We start from the raw sequence: 19869 nt of genomic DNA, 5'->3' as shown, positions 1-19869 counted from the left end.
TAAGCATTTTTTGCCATGTTTTCCTGCCTCCCTCAAGGACAAAGATTTCAGTTTCTTCTGAAGCACTAGGTGGGACTCATAAGGTCTGTGGTTCCATGCCAAAGGGTTGATTCTTCATCATCATTTAAAAAAGAGCATCAAAAAATGTCAAGTCTTGACCATTCAAGGAAAATATATATTTTCCTATTCAAGCGAAACCTTTGGGAGACCATTACACTTTGAACAACGTATCTCTTTTTTTTAATAGATGTCTTTATTATTACTGGAATAATTAGCTTTAGGTTGTTGTTTAGTTTGTTTTTATCAAAGGAAGATAACAAAGAATTAACATGAGTGCAGTAAAGTTTGCCACAAACCCCCTTCTTTCTGTTTGAAATGACACTAACTTAGGTAACATACCAGGAGGACTTTACAGAATATCTGGGTATAATTGAAAGTGAGCTGAGATAGTATGTATAGAATAAAAGATGCTATATGCAAAGAAATAAAATCTTATTAAAATAAAATTCTCCACTCTGAATGTTATCCTATTCCCTTAGTAAATTCTGCATCTTAATTTTCCAAGCCTAATATGACATATGTACTTATGAACGTGCTGGAAAATATGGTTTGGAGTTAAATTATATGTAGTGTAAATATTTTTGCATTAACTTGATCACTCAATTATTTATTAATTCTTTGCTCTGGGGAATGCATGCTCCCTGACCTCGCAAGGGAATGTGCCTCGTTTTTCACATTCTGTGACCCAGCTAGGTTAAAACTAATTCCTGTATACATAAGCTTTGTACAGGAAGTGAGTAATTTTCATTTCATCTCTGTATAAGGAATTAGTCAGATATTGGCAATGAAACACAGTATGTCATCAGTATTTAAACTGTACAAGATTTCTAACTATAAAAAGCAAACTTCTATAATAGAAGATCAGATCACAGCAAGCAAATTCCAGGTTAATACAATTTAATTGCTACACACTCTTTATTGTAAAGTATTAATACCTCAAAAATACTTACTAGGGGCAACCGGTTGACTCAGTTGCTAGAAAACACGACTCTTGATCTCAGGGTTGTGAGCTCAAGCCCCATGGCGTGTGTAGGGTTTATTTAAAAATATATATTTACTAGAATCTCACTATATGTACAGCTCCAATTAGCTACTAAGGCAATATGGGATGCAGGAAGGAAGCAGAGAATGAAATTACTGGTGTGCTTACTCTAAATTTTTGGATAATTTATTTGAGTCTAAAATTCCTAAAGTGTAGAAATAGCATATTATATGGAGTTAAGAGCATGCCAAGTTTTAAAAGCTCCTTATTACCTATGGCTCTGGACACATTACTCAGCTCTATTTCTTGATATATTCATCTGCAAAATGAAGGGAATAATAACACCTATTCCTTAGGTTTTTGGAAGAATTAAATGAGATGATCAGTGTAAAGCATTTAAAAAGTTTCAGATACATAGTAACCACTCAACAAATATTTGTTCTTACCTACTATACGTGTTTGCTCCAGCCCAGGGTATGAAAGGTATACAGCTCTATAAATGTATTTATTGTTCCATAAATAGTGAAGGAGCCATCATAAGAAAAGAGACTAGGGGTGCCTAGGTGGCTCAGTTGGTTAAGCGTCCGACTTAGTCTCAGTCATGATCTCACGGTTCATGGTTCGAGCCCTGCCTCGGGCTCTGTGCTGACAGCTCAGAGCCTGGAGCCTGCTTCCGATTCTGTGTCTCTCTCTCTCTCTCTCTCTCTCTGCCCTCTGCAACATGTACTTTGTCTCTTTCTCCCTCTCTCTCTCTTTCTCTTTCTCTCTCTCTTAAAAATAAATAAAACATAAAAAGAAAACAAAAGTAAAGAGACTAGGAGGAAAAGAAAAATAAAGATCAAGAGGAAAAGGAGAAATATTAAAACATCCAAAAATGTTGGCCCTGCTCTCAAGTAATTTATATTCTCACTAAGGTAACAACGATACCTTAGTAGAATCAATTAAAATATAGTGAGGTAAGACATAATGGTACTCACTCTAAATATTAACAGTTTCAGAGAAAGGAAAGAACAAATGAGCTGGAATTTCCAGAAAAGACTTCTTGAAGAAGTTGACCCTAGTCAAGTTGACCCTATAATTTCCATGGGTAAGTGGCAGAATAGTGCTTGCTTTTCTGCATCTTCCACTTCTTCTGAGATACAGAATCAAAATATACTGAATTATATCACTCAACTGTTTTCACTTGGTTAAGCCATCCAAAGATTTCTCTTCTTATTTGTAAATGGAAGTATTACATTGGTGGCGTAACTTCCTAGAGAAGGAAGTAGGTTCCTGTTTTCTCAGAATCCCAACAAATGATAGTGTTGGATCCTTTGTGCCTCAGTGTAACAATAATTCTGTGCCCAAATTTTCAGTTTAAAACAGTAATGACTTCAAGTTGAAGGCAAGTGACACCCCGACAAGTTCCCCATGACCTCCAGAGATGAACCTATAGTTTCATTTTAGTATTTTAGTCTTCAACAGACGTGTGTGTGATTTTTCTGCCACCGTAAACTGAGTTTTTTGTTTCTTTTTTAATTTTATTACTGTGAACTAAGTATTGTCTGCCCAGCTTTTCCTTGTTCTGGGAACTACCCCTGCCTAAGCATATCCACTTGTGACAGGAGTGATTCTTGGCGGTCTTGTTCCTACAGCATGATCCTGCATCCTGGTTTCAGAGTGATGATTGAGCCAAAGATCCAAGGACGGCATCCATTTCCTTCCTAAGAATTTGAAATAGGGACCCAAAGAGACAATTTCTCTTTTAAGGTCTGTCACCTAACCTGACATACATTAATGCCATAGCTGTACTTGTCATGTTTTTCACCACATGAACTTGACACTCACAAAGCTGGGAAGAGGGAGGTGGACGAAAATACAAGAGCAAATGAGAAACAAAAGAAAGTCCCCTTGTCTTGGGTTCATTTCCTTCTTCAGACTCAGCCTCACCTTCCATTGCATTTGCTTAGGTGAGATGCCCCTGCCATTATGCTAAGGGACTAAAGGAATTGTTTTTCTTGTTTATGCTATGTTGGATTAGCTTCTCTTGCTTGCAGTTAAAAAACAATACAAAACAAAAAATGAATGTCAATGATAAGGAATACAAACTTAAGATTTTTTGCTTGTATATTCCAGCTTACTTCTGATTTGAACAATATATGAAGGTCAGAATTCCAATAAAACTTCTCTGTTGGCACAGTGCAGTGAACCTACAGCAACAGAGAGAGGCTCTCAGATCATCTGGAAGGTATTATGGAATTAAGAGACCAGGTGTAGTAGAAACGAAGCTTGGACCTATTTAAAAAAAGAAGATTGAATCTAAGCTTCTACGGATAGTGACCAACTCATCCTGATTTGCCTGGGACTTTATGGGTTTCAGCATTTAATGTCCCACGTCTCAGAACTCCCAGGATCCCGGGCAAACTGGGACAGTGGTCACCATACTACCAAGATTTGACTAAAACCACATTTCCTTAAAAACAATTACCTGAGTGGCTCAGGCAGTTAAGTGTCTGACTCTTGATTTCAGCTCAGGTCATGATCTCAACAGTTCATGGAATTGAGCCCCAAGTCAGGATCTGTCCTGACAGTGAGGAGCCTGCTTGGGATTCTCTCCCCCTCTCTCTGCCCCTCCTCTGCTTGCATGCACACATTCTGTTTCTCTCCTAAATAAATAAATAAACAAACAAACTTAAAAACATTATCCTTGAAAACAATGGTCATTTCTCCCTCTTCTCTTCAATCTGGTTAGTTGAATTTAGAAGAGATTACTTTCTAGTCGCTCTCTTATTTTTTACCGGCAGGAACTGAGGCTAAGAGAGCGCCTTGCTCAAGATTGGGGAGGAATCGGGGCGCCTGGGTGGCGCAGTCGGTTAAGCGTCCGACTTCAGCCAGGTCACGATCTTGCGGTCTGTGGGTTCGAGCCCCGCGTCAGGCTCTGGGCTGATGGCTCAGAGCCTGGAGCCTGTTTCGATTCTGTGTCTCCCTCTCTCTCTGCCCATCCCCCGTTCATGCTCTGTCTCTCTCTGTCCCAAAAATAAGTAAACGTTGAAAAAAATAAATAAAAAAAAGATTGGGGAGGAATCATATTCACTTGACTCCCCAGGGTTTTTTTAATGCTATTATAACATGTTACTTGATAAAAATAAAAAAAAATAAAAAACACTCCCAAATAACTTGAAACCCTTTCTTCAGAACATTTTAAATCTGTTGAGGATGGGAGCTTGAATGTGCAGATTCTTTCAGCCAGCGCAAATGTCAAGAGCACGGGCTCCTACAGCGTAAGACCTGTGACCTCGTCTGGGCTCCACTATCTCCGCGTAACCTGGAAAAGTCCCTTACACTCTCTTACGGTGACTTACTTCACTAGTGAAATGAGATAAGCATAATCATACTTCATAGGGTTGTTGAGAGGTTTAAAAGTGACTGGGCATGGGAAAAAAATGTTTACCGCAGTCCCTGGCCCCTGTGAGGCACCCAGTTAATGTTCGCTATTACGCATTATTTCATTCGGTCTGATATTTACCATCACCCTGTGACGTAAGAAGAGCAGGACGCTACAACACTGGTCCGCGGTTGAGAAAATCAAGAATTAGGATGAATCGAGGGAACATATCTGGAAAGTGACGACAGCTCCTGTCCTTGAAATCCAGTTCTGACTTCAGGTTCAGGACCTGTTTCTCCACACTTTATGCCCATTTGCATAAAAGCTTAGGAATCCTACGTGTTTTGTTTGTTTTTATTTTTTAGGAAAATAAGACTTTAGTAATGGCCTTATTCAAATAATGCCAAAGAAATGAAACCAAATGTAAAAAGAAATTCACCTAGTTTTTTTTTTTTCATTAGATGCCACGATCTCTGAAAAGATTCATAAGATTGAATTTTTCACTTTTTAATCTCTGTTGGGAATTATGAGGAAATAGCTATTGTCACTTCAATTGCCAGGAATTATTCAAAATGAGTCACCATATGGACATAAAACATTATCTGGGAACCAAAGAATATGCTACTCAGAACAAACAAAATAAGTCATGATACTACTTATTAAAAACATATTCATTGAATTTATTTAATATAAAACCATGACTTTCAAGTGAACAAAATTTATACAAGTAGTGTTTTGAGGAGATAACTGGTATAGGTGTTGAGTGTTCATTATCAGAATTCCACCCCCCCAGAAAAGCTCACACTTCAGAAATCATTTAGAAAAATATAGAGGAAAGATCAAAACAAATTACATGGTGGGAATTCACATGTGTTTTTGGCTTTGTGATTTGTCTGAGTGTATGGAAGAAATCTGATTTATGAATTTACAAGACCCAATCAATAGAGTTTATGCTGCCAGTAAATTTGTTTGTAACAGTTTTAATTGAGTGCTTTTTATCCTTCCATATAGCCCATACCATCTTTGGGACGACCGATATAAATCTTTCCAGCAAAACAGCAAGATAGAAGTATGCCAATATACAGGACATAGGAAAGCAAATCTTTTATCCCCCTCACCCTATACAGAAAATACTTTGCAATCATGTTATGCATACAAAATAGATTATTTAGTTATGAAATCAGAGTAGTCATAATTCCTTATGAATAGTATGCTAGGAAAAAAACCTCCCTTTTATTTTGGAATAAAATTTTTTGATATGCATAGCTTTCATGTATTATCTTTTCTATTTCCCTAATCATCATCTACTTTGCCACCAATTTACTGTTTACATTTGCACCAAAAAAGCACGGAAGTCCTTAGTCATTGTGCAAGGACACGGCATTGTATCTTTAGTTCATTTTATTATTTTACAAATTTTATGTTGGGTTAAATCATTTCATTTTTATTTTAAAAATGTTGTTTCTTATATATATTAACTTTTTAAGTTCACAAATTTTTTTGGTTGCTTGTTTTTAATAATCTCCTATGTAGATAGTGCTGTGTTAGGCATTGATAAGAGTGACTCATGGCTGGGCAGGTTAGAAGGTCGCATCTGCACATTGAATACTATCCGTAGATCTCTTTAATTTACTATCAGTAAGGGATCAAAGTGGCTTTATTTGCAGTAGATTTCTAATTATTTATCCATACATGATGTTAGCATGACATTTTATTTTATTTTAACTTTACTAATATGGTAAGCAAAAAGTAGTACCAAATTGATGCTTTTTAAAAAAAATGTTTAATTGTTTTCAGGTTTATTTATTTTTGAGAGAGAGACAGACAGAAAGAATGCCAGCAGGGGAGGAGCAGAGACAGGAGACACAGAATCCAAAGCAGGCTCCAGGCTCTGAGCTGTCAGCACAGAGCACGACTCGGGGCTCGAACCCACAGACCACGAGATCATGACCTGAGCTGAAGTCGGACGCTTAACCGATGGAGCCACCCAGGCGCCCCTAAAAAAATTGTTTTTTTAACGTTTATTTATTTTTGAGAGAGAGACAGAATGCGAGTTGGGGAGGGGCAGAAAAGGTGGGAGACACAGAATCCGAAGTAGGTTCCAGGCTCTCAGCTGTCAGGACAAAGCCTGTTGCTTCCGAGGCTTGAACTTACAGACTGTAAGGTCATGATCTGAGCCACCCAAGGCACCACTGATGTTTTTTGTTTGTCTGTTTAAGTTTATTTATTTATTTTGAGAAAGACAGAGAGAGCAGCAGGGGAGGGGCAGACAGGGAGGGTTAGAGAGAATCCTAAGCAGGCTCTGCACTGACAGCTGCACAGAGCCAGATGTGGGGTTTGAACTCATGAGCCATCAGATCATGACCTGAGCTGAAACCAAGAGTCGGAAGCTTAACCGACTGAGCCACACGGCACCCTGCCCCTGATGTTTTGTTTTTGTTTTTTGAGGTTTTTTGAGCTTTATTGAGGTATAATTGAAAAGATCGCATGTATTTAAAGTATACAGCTGATGAGTTGATATTTGTATACATTATGAAATGATTATGACAAACTAACACACTAGAACCTCACATAGTTAACGATTTTTTGTGTTTGGCAAGAACACTTCAAATTTACTCTCTTAGCAAATTTCAAGTGTACAATACAGTAATATTAACTATAATCACTATCCTATACCTTAGATGCACAGAAATGACTAACCTAAAGCTGAAAGTCTATATCCTTGACCTACATCTCCCCATTTTCTCCACCACCCAGCCCCTGGCAACCACTATTCCACTCTACAATTAGATTGGGTTTTGTTTAATTTTATTATGTTAATTTTATATGTTTATTATTCACTTAATAATGCTCAATAAAGTTCAATAGGATCACACTTATTTGTATCAGACAGGATCTTGTAGTACCTAAACAAAAGTAAAACAACAACAAAAAACCCTCTTTACCTTCCTATCGAGGCTCCAGCTAATTCCGCCTTTTAGTGCTACCTTCCACACTGAAACTTCTCAAAATAAGTTCATTGATATTATCCAGCTCATCTTCCTCAATGCTTGTTCATTCTTAAATATGAAAACTAAGATTTGCCCCCTCGTTACATGAAAATACACCTGTGAAAATCACAAATGATTCCCCTGGTACGGAGCACAATATCCATTTCATCATGTTCAGCTTCCTCTGAGCAATATTTGCAAGTTTCCAACATGTAGGTTTTTGAATTTTTTTTTCCATATTTTATGATATCACACTCTTTTGATTGGCCATCCATCTAACTGGCCACTCCTTCTAGAACTCTTTTGCTTTACTTCTAAGTGTTGGAACATTCCAGGGCTTGACTCAAACCCATGTTCTCTCTTTTTCTCTCTCTCTCTCTTTCTCTCTCCCTTCTCTCTTTATCTCTACTCTCTCTCTACTTCAGTTTCATGATTTTTAAATAGTCTTTCTGTGTAATAACTACCAACTTTATATCTCAACCTTAATTTGCTCACTCACCTATAGACTTATATAAAACTATCTGTGGGATATCATTCCTTGAGTATCAAATAGGTATCTCAAACTTAAGATGTCTAAAGTAGAAATCTGAAAATTTCTTCACATTTCTTTTGTCCCTAAAGTCTTCTCGGTTTCAATTAAAATTCCTAGGAGATATCTAGTGACTCAGACCAAATCCTAGGAACACCTTTAATTCATGCCCATATACATTCCCACATCCAAGCCATCAGCTAGTTACCTCCAGCCTCCAAATTATGTCCTAAATAGATTGTACTGCAACCATCTCTCATAAGGACTAACTGGTAACTTTGTTTTCATTCTTTCTATGTACCTTTCACTTTCTGTGTAGTAACTAAAGTGATCCTTTAAAATGTAAGTGAAATAAAATTGTTCCTTACTTAAAATACTCCTTAGCTTGACTTTCTTTATCAAAATGTTAATGATGACTTAATTCTCTGAACTTATCTGGCATCATTATGCCCGGACTCACTACACTATAATTATGCTGTTTTTTTTCTTCCACAAAGTAGCTTCATTAAAGTTTCCCCAAGCAAACAACTCTGGTCTTTGTACTTTAATCATTTCAAAAATGACCCTTTGAACATCAGCTTCTGGTAATGGCATGGTTTGTACTAGACTAATTATTCTACAATTAACAATTTTAAATTCTGGAACAATATTTTTAAAAACATATTTGAAGCAGTTAGAGAGTAGCCAAAAGCAGACAGAAACTGGAGGGAGTCAATACTTACGGGAAATGCATTGGATGGGATTTGTGTTATGCAGCTTTTCACCAGATGGCACTCTCCCATAGATACTACGCTAGGTGGCTGAAGTTCAAGCAGAAAGCCATGGCCTTACTAGCCTGAGAAGTCAGTGGATAAATTTTGTGGTTACCAGAGTGCACAAAAAGAAGAACAAGAAGAAGAAGGAGAAGAAGAAGAAGAAGAAGAAGAAGAAGAAGAAGAAGAAGAAGAAGAAGAAGAAGAATATTCTAGAAAACCAAGGGATATATTGTATGAACCTCCAAAATCTATACATAAATCCTGACCTGATGCTGCACTGACCCCTGAACTTGATGCCCAGAGTTTCAATGGGAAGCAACTATTGGAAAGAATATAACACAAATTTCAGCCTCCCCTCTCCTGAAGAGACGTCATTTGGAACGTGTTTCCAGACAGGCTAACTGCCTTCTAGGACAAAAATTAATAATTTTCAGAAGATCGCAAAATCCATAGTTCCTACCAGTATTCATCTCAATGTCTACAATACAATCTAAAATGACTAGAAAAAAATATGACCTGTAGTTAAAAAGAAAACAACAATTAGAAATCAACACTGAAATTACTTAAATATTGGAATTATCTATACAGTCTTGAAAAAATATTCAAAGACAGTAAAAAAAGAATATGGTCCTAATGAATGACCAAATGCTAAATCTCAATAATAATAAGACAACACAATATAAATAAACACAGTAAATGCTGTACAATATGTACAATGTAAAATGTAAAGATATATATCATATCTGAAAAAAACATTATTGGATGGGCTTAACCAAAGAATGAAGATAACCAAAGTAAGCATCACTGAACTTAAAATTAAATCAACAGAAGTTATCCAAAATGAAGAGAAGGGGTAAAAGAAAGCAAAGCCAAACAAGGTCTTGGTGACCTGTGTGACAGTATCAGAACATATAAATATGTGTAATTGGAGTCTGAAGTAAATTAAGGAAATAAAATGGTCCATGTAGAAAATCACAGTGAATCATGAAAGGAAGAAAGAAAGAGAGAAAGAAAGAAAGAAAGAAAGAACGAACTTCAACCGAAATATCTCATACCTTACACACAAAAATTACTCTAAGTGGATCATAGGTGTGAATAGAAAATATAAAACCACAAAACTTTTGGGTAAAAAAATGAAAATATCTTCATGACATGGGATTAGACACATGAATCTTAGATCTATAACCAAAAGTTCAACCCGCAAAATGAAAAAGAAAAGAAAAAAATAATAAAATGGCTTAAAAAAAAAAGTTTGCTCTGTGAAACACATTACTGAGAAAATGAAAATACAAGCTACAGACTGAAAATATTTGCAAACTATAAATCATTTAAGGACACCTCCGAAAACCATATAAAGCACTCTCAAAATAAGAAAGCATACAATATAATTTTTAAATGAGCAAAAGTCTTGAACAGATACCTTATCTAAGATTACAGGGATGGCTAGTGAGCACATGTAAAGTTGTTCAACATCATTAACTATTAATGTTAATAGTAAATAGATGTGCTAATTAAAACCCCTAGATGATAAAATTATACACATATTAGGTTGGTTCATCTGGATAATACCAAAGTATTGCTTGATAATATCAAGATGAGGATACAGAGGATACTAGAATGCTTATACATTGTTGGCCAACCAGCAATGATACCACTCCCCTAGAGCTAGTCTGGCAGTGTTTTATACAGTTAAAGACACCCTTACAAGATCACTGTTCTTGGGTGTTTAGACTAGAGAAATGAAAACATGTTCACACAAAAATGGGCACATAAAATTTTAACAGCCACGCTATTTATAATCATCCCAAGCTGGAAACAACCCAAATGGGTTGAATGGGGGAAAAAAATGTGGTAAAGTCGTATGTAGAATGCTATTCATTTATAGAAAGGGATAAGGTATTGATACATCTCAAATGCATTATGCTAGGTGAAAGAGACCAATCCCAAAAGGTCACATCTGTTTTACTCATTTATAAGTTTATTTGTATGACATTCTCAAAGAACACAGACGTATAGAAAGAGGCTTAAGGGTAGACACATGGAGGGAAATGTCGCTATACCTAAGTAGCATGAAGGAGCTTTTGACGGTGATGTAAGAGTTTTGTCTCTGATTGTGGTGGTTATACAAATCTATGCATGTATTAAAACTCATACAATTCTACATCAGAAAAAAAAGACCATTTTAAAGTATGACAATTTAAAAGTAAAATTTTTAAAAAAAGGAGGTGCCAGACCCCATCTCCTTAGGAATTTGTAGTTTTTGAATAGTCATGTTACTAGAAAAAAAAAACACTGCACATAATTCTTATGAATTCTTATGAATTCTATAAAATAGGCCTCAAAATATCTAAAAACATGACCTAAACAATGATAGATGCTCGCTTGCCTAACATTCCCTTGTTTCAAAAAAACAGACTTATTTTATTTTGTTTCAAACCATATCTTAAACAAACCTCCTAATATTAATTGTCTATTTCCCCAGGAAGGCTGAGACCACAACATATGAACATGGCCTCAAATCGTTTAAGCCCCTTCTGTTTTACTTTGCCAGAATTTCATAGTGCAGAAAGACCATTACTGATCCTGGTTATATTAGCTGGCATGGTACAAAGTCCTAGACAAGTTTCACTAATATTTGATTGTTGATACAAAAAACTTCCTGGACTGTTTAACAAAATACAGACTCAGTTACAAAGCCAATAGGAGATCCTTGGGAATTTTAAACGAGGATGTGCCTGTTTCATAAAATGAGGCTGATTCTGTGAATAATATTATTAAAGGTCAGTGCCACAGCTGTGCATTTGATGAGCAGCTGTATGAGCTACCAAGAACAATGGGCTATCTGATTGGCACCGGACTTGGCCGTGCCAGCAGTTAGGGTGGAAGGATTTTGAACGGATTTAGAACAAGTAGCTACTGGGCCCGGCTGTGGACACCCTAACTGTTGGAGAGTCTAAAGCAAGAGGAACAACTTTTGAGAATAATATAGACATCCTTTGGAGACCAGGGTTGAATTGAAGAAAGAAGAACAGAGAATGTTTCTAGAGGCAACACATACGGTCTTTGCAAAAACAGTAACCAAACTTAAATTTTTTAGGTTTAAGAATATCAAAGTGGAATGTTTTTGACAGCATTTATTGAAATGGTGGAAAAATTCACACAATCCCACTTTCAACTGGCAAGGTGACACTTCAGTCCTATTTACTTAGATCTCGAATTTATCTTAGATTTCTATGAGCCCAGGGTAACATGGTAAAATTTCTTCTCAGGAGTATGATTGGAAAATAAAGGAACATATGATGTGTTGTTCAAGTAAAACAAGTGAATCAGCAGCCTAAAAAGCACGTGTGTGGTTCTTATTTATAAATAGCTTTTTTTTAGTCGCATTTGTCATTATTTGTAAGACCACCGTGTGTGTATGTGTAATAATTTTAGCATTGTTCTTTAAATATATACAATACCAAATATGGAAAAAACCCTCTCACTGAGATGTTTCAATGCCAAAACTTACTGTTTCATCTTGCCTTGATTATAGACAGCTTTCCTTTTCTACAATTGTTTCTGTCAATTACATCACCACCATCTTTTTGCCTTTTTTAAAACTCATTTAACCCTTGTCATTATAACAGACACCTTTGCACTTGAACTGTACCATTGGTTCTTTCGGCTGGCTTACCTTACAAATTTTTAACATTCCAGCCTTTATAACTGCTTAAGCCAATTCCTTAAAATAAATCTCTGTCTCTTTGTCTCTCTATCTGTACACACACACACACACACACACACACACACACACCCTAATGGTTCCATTTCTCTGGAGAACGTTGACCAAAACAGTTACCATTCTGTAAGAGATTGACTATGAATGTAGAAGAATGATCAACAAAATTAGGCAGCCCTGCCCAAACAAGTTTGTTCTGAAAGATGTTAGATTCTATGGACAATGTGATTGAATATCTAACACCTTGAGTTTACCCATAAGCACCTACCAGTAGTATGAGAACTTTAGATGGAACAGTCTTGGTGTAAACTTTCTTCACTAAATTCGAATTAAAGTGAATGAAAATACATATGTTTGACATCCAAACAATAGTAATCTGTATTTTTGAAGGTAGAATGCAGAGAAATTTTCTTTATAACAGTATCTCTTGCACCAAAACATTAATTCTTTTTCACTGCTCCTTATGTCTGTTAACTAGCAAAACTCGCTTAATTCACTTACTATTGTTTCATATTTAGGCAAAAACCAAATGGCTCAATCTTCTTTCTTCCACTGTGTATCATTCCATTAAATGAAAACATGTGTCCAACTGCAGAAACCAAGCATTGGGAATGTTTGTTTTCTGAAAGCCCTTCAGGACGTTGAGAAGGGAGAGTTACAGCCAATCATACTTACAGATACATGCTTTGGTCTTCTAGTCATCGCAAACTTTCTAGATTTCTCTTCTTTCCTTCCTCCTCACCTCCTCACACTCACACACACATACCCTCTAAATCATTTCCAGGACATTTTATGTCTCCAGATCATCTAAAAAGTGGGTAATAAGGCTGAACTTTACTTCTGCAGCCCAAATATCTCTTCAGCTGGCAAAACAAAAGGAGGGTCCTGCTAGCCATAATCTTTACTAAGGCAAAAAGGATTTTATATCTTTATAACTTAATTTTCAGGTATAAAACATAAACTTCTTAATCATTTGGTGAGTTTCCTGTGTTTTTTTTCCCTCTGGCCCTCTTCATCGAATGCTTGTGTATTTCTGCTGGCTTCCCCAAGTTTTCTTAGCTTTCATATCAACTGATTATTTCTTGGGCCATATGATTTTTATACTTCAGAAATGTCTATTTTGTTAACTAGCATTTTATTATGTGCCGTCTGACAATTAATGTTATAGTAGTCAATGATCGGATTTTTTCCACTACCTACGTTGTCAGTATGTTTAATTTTTTATACTTTGCAGTTATTCACACGTTTATTCTTTATAGAACTGGATAATATGCTACATTGTTTATTTCTGCCTCTTAAATCATTACAGCCTAATGCACTGGTGAGTAAAGCTTTCTTTTCAGCTTCTTAGGAGATTATTCTAAACACAGTTGGCTCCTGACCATCCTCCACTGTGAAGATTCGAACAAGAAGAAGACTGTCTCAGCCTGCAAGTGGAGTTCTCAGAGGCACAGGGCATTGGCATCTGTTGGGGACACAGACCATAAGCTAGAAATACGTCTGCTGGAGCTAAACTGGACGAGAATAAGAGTCAACTTTTAAGTTGGCTGATCATTACGATAAAAGAACTGACTTATATTTTTATTCTTTTGAGAAGAAGAATGAGCTGGGATCCTGGCCCACTTATCCTGAATGATTACATAATGCGCAGTTATCAGTGGTAATAGAGAATGAAGATGAAGAAATTCTCAGGAAATCTCTCTGCCTCATTTTAGGCATAATTTAAATGTCAATGATAAGAAATATTTAATCTAGTTTTACTAAAGTCTTTTCTTTGGAACATTAATTCTGTTTTATGTCCTGAAAAAAAAAAGAAAAGAAGAAGAAAAAAAACTCTCTAGAGAAATAAGTTTGGGAAATGCTGGATTCAACAGAGTTTAAAACAGTTTCTTTATTGTAGGACAGCTAGAAGCCTTTAATACCCTAGTGTGCACTGTGAATTTCTAAGAAGGGGGATATGATATGCAACATTTCTCCAATGTATTGGGTTTAAACACCTTTTTTTTCCCCCAAGAAGATTCTCAGAGAAGAATTTTATAGGTGATACATTGATAAATGGTGCTTAAATCAGAATTGGTAATAGATAGAAAGTTTCTATGATTGCATGAAGTCTTCTTTATCTTCCTCGATACACCTGCTAAAAGAGCAAAATTCCTAAGGGCAAGTAAACATATGGGAGGAGAAATCAAAAGTTCTGGGTAATCAGTCTGCAAATGCTTCAGAGTGAACCATACTTTTAGTAATAATTGGTCTCCAGATTGTTCTGCAAATATGCAGTTTACAGGAAATGTAAATCAGCTCATGCCCCTACCAAACACCTTTTTAAAAGTAAACTGCTACATCTCTTAAGCAGTAATACTTTCTTCTGTCTCTCCAAGCTAAGGGTGCCTTCCACCAGCATCCAGTCTGCTAGTGGCTGGGAAGGGGTCCAGCAGAACCATGGGTGAGCACTTCCTTACTCAAAGCGAGTGATCACATTGATTAGTAGCTGCTCTGTAGGAGCTGGGAGACAGATGCCTTGTTCTAATTACAGTTTTAGCACCTTCCACTCCATATTTCCCTGCTGCTGAGGGTGCTGTGAAGTCTTTGCAGATGCTTATCATTATCTGTTAAACTCCATTTTGAATACAAAGTAGTATTATTACCTCACAGGAACTCAAAGTACAGCATAAATTCACATGGTGCAGTCACAGATCTCACCTGAGTAATACAAAGGAGACTATTTGTTAGTCCCTTGTTGACGCAGAGACATTGAAGCCTCTGTTGGCTTCATTTACCTCATACGGCATCATGATGAGGACAAAGATCACACTTGAGATCCTTCCTAGTGTCTACATTCAGTGATCATGAGAAAGTAGAGGGATCAATGAGACAGGCTGAGTAGAGAGCTCTGGTCAGGGACCTAGAGTAAGCCCTGGCATTTCACGCAGAAAGCTCTTCTCAGTGGGCTTCCACTGGACCTCTTGTCTGGCTTTACAGTTTCATGTTTCCCTTTAACTTCTTGTGAATGCTGGTGTTCTTTTTCTAAATCAATCACTCTTTCCCCGCTAAACACTCTCCACTGCAACTCTAATCCACTCCTGTAGCTCTAGCTGTCAACTCTAATTGGAGAGCTTACAAAATTGTGCCTAAACCCCTGGCTTCACTCATGAACTACAAAGTCATATTTTTATCTTCTTGGTGAACATCTTCACATGGATATTCAACTGATGACTCAGATCAGTACATTAAAAAAAAAAAATGTTTCCATCTCCACTCTCCTAAGCTCATCTTTTAAAGAAAAAGTCTTTATGTATTTCATGTATTTGTCCTGGACTAAAGATTATAAAGTAGACCACTTATTCAACAAATATTTATTGACAGCCAATTAAAGAGAAGAAATTGCCCTAGAGGTGGGAACATATCAGCGACAAAAACAGGAAAACAATCTCATCCCTCCTGAGCTTGTATTCTACTGGATTATGCCAGAAAATAAGCAAGTCAAGCATATACTATGTCCTAATGTAATAAAGTTAAGGGAAAAAATTAAGCAAATGAAAAGACTCAAAGGTGAGCAAATGTTTGATATGTTTTACAAATAGCAAAGAAACTTAATGGGACTGAAGCAGAATGAACCAGGAGAATACATTAGTTCAAAGATACAGTGGGATTAGATGACGCATTACGGTTGTTCTCAATCCAGGTGGTCCTTTAGACTTACTTAAGAAGATATTTTTTTTTAATATTCACTAAGTCTTGTTAATTTAGGATCTCTGACTATGAGGCCCAGATAACTGGCCTTTTAATCTTTCAAGGTGATTTTAATACATAGCCTGTGTCAAGAACCATTAAAATGTGGGCTTGTTGTCTACGATAATGGCTTAATCTACTCTAGCTGAGCTAAAATGGTACAATCCTACTTTCATTTTTAAGAGATAACTGTCAGATTCATGGAAAACAAACTGTGGGTAACAGTGCCAAAGGCGTAAGTGGGGAGACAACTTGTGAGCTTTGACAATAATTCAGGTGAGAGGAGATGGTGGAGATCTGTCCTTGAGTAGAAGCAAGGGAAGGAGATCTGATGCATAAGAGAAGGGTCTGAACTTTTCTAAGATCAACAGTTTTCCAAGAAATACAGGGATAAGGACAGACAATGGGATTACATGGAAGGTTTTTCTGATTGTGTACCACTAAATTTTGGAGTGTTTCTAAGTTCCCTTCTTTCATGATGTAGCTCCTAGGTTAAGAAAAGTCTTGCCTTCCAAGATGGCTTTCAAATTCTTCTAGGTTAGATGGATATACTTTTTAATATTGTGACATCTTGCTTTTTTAGTGCCAAAGTAACTTATTTCTCCTTCCACTTGCTAAGTCATCCATATGTCTCATAATTTGGCAATTTGCTAACAATTATCCTTCAAAAATAGATGATACATTGTGAGAAGTAACATCCTGTGTGAGTTTACCATGAGAAAACCATGAGTCAGATTTAATGAGTTTTCTCTCCCAGCCCAAGGGCCCTCACAAACATTCTGTCCCTTAATTCCCCAGTGCCCATTTTTCCAAGAGAGTTTTATCATCTGATTCCAACGCACTTCAATTCAAGTTGAAGTAAATCTAAATAAAAGATAAAAGAATCGTGCCTCCTGCTTTAACATGTGTTAGACTGATTATATCATTTCCAAAGGATCTACTAATAATATCCAGATGGGACTATCCCTCATGTATAACATTTTATTAGTTCATAAAAAAGTGGAATTTATTAAACTACTGATTGGATGTATGTAACAGTCCCCGGAATACTGATATTTGTGTTTACAGAAACTGCCTTCCATGTAGTGACTAAAAATAATATTTAACTAGTTTTTACATCATAAAACAACTTTTAGAAAATCCTACAATTAAGGTTTTACGTATCATTTTGTTGTGAAGGAAAATTTTTCAGTGCTTACATCTGACCGTATTATTCTTTCTCCGTGTCTGGTGTTACGGGATCAAATTAAAGAAGCCCAGATAGAAATATGGCTTCCACATTCCAGCAACCATGCAGCAGCGGGAATAGGAGAGAAGCACAAAAACCTAATGAGGTGAATGTAGCTGAAATAGTTACTGATAAAATTCCATTAATAATGAATGGAGCCATTGATAAAATTTCAGTAACACTGATAAAAGCGGTGTAAACAGGACTGTATCTGAGAAAATTCATTACAATATAAACCCCATATGGGAAACAGCTTTGAACTATTACTCTTTTAATGACTCAATACCTAAGTCAGTATCCGGCCCATGCCTCAATATATATTGTGAAGTGCATGTTGAATAGTGAATGTGTAGATAATGTTTCCTGCTTACGTGCATTAGTCTCTGGTCTATAGTTATGACACACATGCCAAAGGCTGTTTTTTTTTTCTAATTGGGGAAGCCATGTTTTTTCATCTCTCTCCTCTTTATTTAGTTTGGAATGATCATTGGCTGCTTATCTTCCAAGCCCACTTCTCCAAAGGATTCTCTAAGCTGCCCAGTATCCTCTTGACACATTCCTTTTTCTCTTAAATTTGTCAGAGATAATTTTTGCTGTTGAAAACTAGGAATCCTGACAGAGGATCCCTGTGCTCCTTGGAGCCCAGAGGAGGTTTCCTCCCAGGGATGCAGCTCGACTTACCAGCTGGGGGCCCTGCCTGTTCTTTATTGGAACTTTCTTCCCTTAGGGCAGACCTAAGGATTTGGGGAGAATAAATTGTGAATCTGATGCTAATAATAATTTATACTTTCCTTGCCACTTTTGTTCCCCACAGAGCTCAAAATGTTTTACAAACCCAGCATTTTGTTCTGTGGCTATTATTCCCAAGGATATTACACTTGAGGAGAATATGTATTTCTAGAAAAATTGCCAGTGAATTGTTACGTGTGAATAGAAACTGAAGAGAATCCTGCTTCTGACCCACAGCTAAAAGAACACTCTTTTGTTCCCTTGATGATATTAATAATCATGAGGGTGATACTTTAATGCTACATGTATGCATTAAAGAAGAAAAAGTTCTAGAACCAGACCTTTAGTTATTTCAACTACTTGGATCCTTAGATGAGGAACGAAGGCAGGTCTATTTTTTGCTATGTGCTCTATTGTTTTGACATTCTGGGATGTTAATAATCATTATTTCAATTTTTATTTTTATTTTATTTTTTTAATTTATTTTTTATTTTATTTTATTAATTTTATTTGTTTAATAATCATTATTTCAATTTTTATTTTGTTTAAAGGATATAGTATCATAATACACAATGAAAATAGCCATCTATGTTATGCCTCTATATTTTTAGAAAAATAGCACTTTTTAAAGCAAAATACAAAAAAAAAAAACCCATATAAATGTAAACTGCAGGATTTGATCCATTTGGACAACCAAGCTAGGAAATTCATTTTGGCCTCCCCTGCCCGCCATCATGCTTTCCAAATCTCCATCTTTAATTGTGTGATAAACCATAGTGTTTATAAGTAACTAACAAACTATGGATTGAATGATTTCTATAGGAGGCAGCCTCCAAGGAGGTCCCCAATGATTCCTGTCTCCTGGGTTCACACTCTTCTGTAGGTCCACTCTCTATCGCACTGTACTAGGGATGGCTAGTGTGACCAGTTACAGATGTTATAATACTTACAATGTTGTAAGTATTCCACTTCTGGGATTAGGTTAGAAGACTGCAGCTTCTTTTTCGAATATTCTTCCAGCCCTCCACCATGTTATAAAAAGCCCAGGTGGTGACGGTCTGCCACCTCTGACCCTCTGGCAGCATAGAACTGAGAAACCGAGGCCTGCCAACAGCCACATGAGTATTTTGAGCCTTGTACTGATTGCGGTTCCGGTTAACAGTCTGACCACAACCTCGCGTGCCAGAACCACCCAGGTAAGCCACTCCTGGGTTCCTGGCCCTCAGAAACTGTGAGCCAATATGCATTTGTTGTTTTCAGTTGCTAAATTTTGCAATAATTTTTCACACAACAATAGAGAGCTAATACCATCTCCATGGTGCTAATCTGATAGAAAAGTGTTATTGTAAAAATTAAAATTGTCCACGTACAGGGTGATTTGAATACAGGAGACCAAACAGGAGACGCTTCACTAGTCACCATCATCAATGATCAGTGCCTCTATCCTGAATTTCATTTACAATTTCTGTTTAGCTATTGGTGATATTGACTAAAAGTAAATCAGAAGGGAATGAAAGCAACTTTGAACATCACTTAAACAAAGTCTTGCATGCATTTTTATTGACTGCCTTAAAAACATCTTTTGGATTTAAATGATCAAAATTATTTTAGTTTTCTAGTGAAGTCTATGCTTGTAAGCAAGACTTTGAGTGTTAAGGGAGTATCTCAGGGAAATCTAAAAGATGTTCTATCAAAATCTTCAGAGTCATTAATTCTTTTGTTTTATTATGCGACAAATTAAGTGTCTTCCATGAGGCAGATACTGTTCTAGACAGCAGTAAA

The sequence above is a fragment of the Felis catus genome, chromosome C1 (genome assembly GCF_018350175.1).
Source record: "Felis catus isolate Fca126 chromosome C1, F.catus_Fca126_mat1.0, whole genome shotgun sequence".
NCBI classification, from domain to species: Eukaryota; Metazoa; Chordata; class Mammalia; order Carnivora; family Felidae; genus Felis; species Felis catus.
This window is presented reverse-complemented; position numbering follows the sequence as displayed.